Raw genomic sequence first — 4656 nt, forward strand, 5'->3', positions numbered from 1 at the left:
GTTATGAGTTGCTGTAATGATTTGATTATTGTGAGAAACCTAGGTGAAATAAAAATATAATAAAATATGTTCTGGAAACCTAAGACATACATGCTTTTGTGATGATTTTTGGTAAATTAATTGAGATGCTATGATCGGTGGAATATTACAATCTTTCAAGTAGAATTTCTGTCTCGGTGAAACTAGCTGCTGAATTTTGTGAAAATACATGAAACATGATAATTGCTAGTTAATTGTTATGTTTTGACCAAATTGCCCCTGCGGGGAATACTTGCTAAATAATTGTGGTGTTTTGACCAAATTGCCCCTGCGGGGAATAGTTGCTAGTGATGTACATTATTAATACATGACACGTAAACGATTGTTCACACACGTAGCGTATCACAAATGTGTTTGTTAAGTCACACACGATTCACAAACAAACACGAAACGTGAAAGCCACAGCTATGGTGCCGATAGATTCACTACTTCAGCGCCGTTATCGGACATTTCAGGCTGAGCATCTATTTCTCGTATATCGCTCCACACCGAGAAGAGGGATGCTGTCACACCCCGATCGTGATGGCGGAATAATCGAGGCGCGGCGACTAAGTCGTGATTGTTGAGCACAATAGTTTAAAAGTCTAAATGCATAAACATAACCAAAATGTCAAATATTACACCATCCAGGTAACATGAAACAAATTGTTTTAATACAAAATATCAAGTTTCCAAATAACTCCTAGACTAGCCTTCATCTCTCTAAGGCCTCTAAACTTGCTAGGGATTTCTTGCTGCATTATTTCCTGAAAACATGTAACAAACTGTCAACTACATAAAGTAGATGAGTGAATTCATAGGTTTAAAGAAAAAGAGTTTATACACAAACATACTAGTATAGGTTGTAGGGGTTTATATATAGGGTGTACCTGCGGCTAACCCACCACTCCTACAACTTATACTACTATGTTTGGATATAATACCCGGTTTTAAGATGGTTTGTAAGAAAAGGTCTCTTGGTTTTCCCAAAGAGGTTTTTATAGTAAGTAAAACATGAAATGTTCTCCTGGACTCTCAGCGGGCTTATTATTCTCCCATTAGAGTCGTTTGTGATAAGATTACTCAAAGATTTGTGGTCTCCCAACGGTACATGTAGCACATAGCAGTTAAGCATAAATAAGGACATATAGATTTGAGCATGCTAAGTTTACTAGATAAACCAACACCAAGATCCCACTGTTTACTAGTATCCAAGATGATGGTGAATAAATGATGATGATGATGAATGAAGATGAAACTCAATGATCACACAAGACTTGATTGATCCCACGCAAGACTTAAACCAAGACTACCTCGTTCTTGTCATTCAGGACTCAGCTAGGTTCTACCGAGAGTAGGATAGACTCCCCAAAGAATCCTGGGTTCCCTTGGTCCCTACCGAGACTAGTATAGGTCCTCAAGAGTTATGGATTTCACCGAGACTAGTATGAAATCCCATGAGTTACGAGTGCCACCGAGAATAGAATGCCACTCATGGTCGCGAGTTCTACCGAGAGTAGAATAGACTCTCGCGTCCAATTCAACTCATGATGCTTTGATCTCTAGATTTCCATGCTGACACAATGACTATGATGATATGAATATGATTCCCATTCCCATGATGTCAATGTTCATAGAATTTCCCATACTCATTGATTTCCAATGTTCTTAGATCTCCATAAGTTGATGGGTTTTCCCCATGTTCATAGATTTCCAAAGTTTATAGATTCTTAAAAAGCTTGTGGATTTCCGCACGTGTGTAGAAATCCAAAAGTTTATAGTTTAAAGAGGGTTTGCATAAATGATTTTATCCAAACGTGTAAAGTTACCATGTTTCCACCCCATAGTTTTGAAAAGCTTAAATAGGGGCTATGAACTCACCTTGATCTCGGGTTAGGATGGTGCTACAATAGATCTCCTTAGCCTAGAGTTGAACATATATATAAGGTTAACAACGTGCTATAAGTCTAAGAAAACGAGCTTACGCGGCCTCGAGCAAAAACTGGGTTTTAACGACGAAACAGCTTGGTTCTGGCTTGATTCGATCGAATAGGAACACGTTCGATCGAATAGACACACATTCGACCGAATCTGTGGCACGCTCGATCGAACTAGAAACACATTTGGTCGAACCAGTTGGAAAAACTCGTTCGGTCGAACATGGAACTTGTTCGATCGAATAGACACTCGTTCGATCGAATACGAAACTCATTCGGTCGAATGAGTTGGAGACCATTCGGTTGCTTTCCTATTCGATCGACTGGACTGATTCGATCGACTGGTTCGATCGAATGAGTCTGATTCGACTCCTTCAAGCTGGGCGACGGAGAAACCTACGGGTTTTTCAGATTTTCCAGATTTTTGACCCAAAATCGAAGTTTTTGACATGGAAATGCTCGGGATTGAAAGGGCTATCGATTCCTAGTGATTTTAAACACAAAAGCCTGCATTTTGACACCAAAACAAGACGGTTTTTGACCCGAAAACTCTAGAAACGAAAATGGGTGTTTTTGCTCGATTTGAGGCCGAAAATGGTTATGAAAATGGATGATTTTCAAGAAGATCTTACCAAGAATAACAACAAACAGATTTGTGGACTCGGATTTGAAGTTTGAAGACTTTCTCTCTCTAGTTTCTCTCTCTAGAATGAGAGTGTTTGGGTGGGAAGTGTTGGTGGAAATGAAAGAGATGGTGTAAGAATACTTGATTTTCCGCTTAAATACTTGGGTGACTCGGGTTCGGGTTTAGGCTACCGACGGGTCAAGACTAGTCGAGTTCATAAGTTTTTAAACAAACTAAAACTTTTTCAGCAAAACTTTTATAAAACCAGTTTCCGAATAATTATTTGAAATCTTTTTAAATAAGAACATTTAATTTTTCGAAAGCATAAAAATTAATATTTTTCAGGCGTAAATGTCGTTTTATAAAATAAACATTTTAAATGATAAAAGCAGATTTTTCCAATGATATGGGTTCCGAACTTATCGTCCAGAATCCCAAAGTCTATAGTTTCCGATGATTTCACGATCCTAGTTTACCAATCGAATTTCAGGGCGTTACATCCTCCCCAATTTAGAGGAATTTCGTCCCGAAATTTAGAACTTAGTATAGTTGATGCAATGATGTTTTAGATCAAATGATCCCATGATGACCACTATGCGCCACTACCCCTAATTTTCGTCTTGGATACCACCCAAATCAAGTTGAAGGGGTTTATATATAGGGTGTACCAGCGGCTAACCCACCACTCCCTCAACTCCACTTGGGTGTTTCTTTCGACTCCTATTAGTTCAATGACACACAGGACGACACACTATTTTCCACTACAAGGCATCACCTTCAAGCTTTACATCAGACATATTCATTTCGGATTGAAGGGGTTTATATATAGGGTGTACCAGCGGCTAACCCACCACTCCTTCAATCTCCAATGAATAATTCCCTCAATAATTCTTGAATTTAACGCCTCACAGCTGCCACGCTAACTATGAGTCCCTAATTCCAAGTCTCGCTTCAGACATAATCAACTTGTGCCGAAGGGGTTTATGTATAGGGTGTACCAGCGGCTAACCCACCACTCCTTCAACATTCATTGATTAATTCCCTACACGAAGCTTGAGTTCACGACTCATAGTTACACAATAGCATATTGTTTATACACGTATACACCTGTGAACTTGATGTAATTATATTCCGGACTATAATTACGAGTTCACCTTGTATCAATGTATAAACTCCATTGTGTGCGGCTAGAAAAATCGACACGACACCACACACACACACACAACCATGCTTCATGAATGCTAGAATGATGACAAATTTTGGCTCAATGATACATAGTTTACCCCAATGTTTACATGATTAAGTATGCACAACTTGTGTTTTCCAGCACGAGTCATGGGTAGCCAAACTTGGTGTTATGCAAATAAGAGAATATTTATAAGCAAATAGGAACAACATGATACTTCATTGATTGATATTGGTCCCTGATTACATGATTACTATTACATAGACTCCAAGATTTCTAGAATTACAAAGATGATGACTATGCGAACAGATGAGGGTATTCCTCCCTCATCTTATCCTCTCGTTCCCATGTGAACTCGGGTCCACGATGGTTGTTCCAACGTACCTTGACTATGGGTATCCGGCTTCGCTTAGTCCTTTTGACTTCTCGATCTAGGATCTCGACAGGTTCCTCAACAAAGTGTAGTTTGTCGTCGATGCGAACCGTGTCGATCGGGATTTGAGCGGTCTCGTCAACGAGGCACTTTTTGAGTTGCGACACATGAAAAACGTTGTGAACACGGCTGAGTTCTGGAGGCAATTCCAAGCGATAGGCTACGGGTCCGACCTTTTCGATGATCTTGAAAGGTCCTACGTACCTTGGAGCAAGCTTTCCCTTTTTCCCGAAGCGAACAATGCCCTTCCAGGGGGAAACTTTGAGCATTACGTGATCGCCTATTTGGAACTCCAGAGGTTTGCGGCGTTTGTCAGCGTAATACTTGTGTCGACAGCGGGCGTCCTTAAGTCTTTGCTGGATGATGGCGATACTGTCAGTGGTTTCCTGTATCAGTTCCGGGCCGAGGATTTGAGAATCTCCGGTCTCGGACCAACACAGTGGAGAACGACATTTCC

Source organism: Bidens hawaiensis, unplaced genomic scaffold, assembly GCF_021521415.1.
Source record: "Bidens hawaiensis isolate Kalapana, Puna unplaced genomic scaffold, B.hawaiensis_p1.1 tig00419391_1, whole genome shotgun sequence".
NCBI classification, from domain to species: domain Eukaryota; kingdom Viridiplantae; phylum Streptophyta; class Magnoliopsida; order Asterales; family Asteraceae; genus Bidens; species Bidens hawaiensis.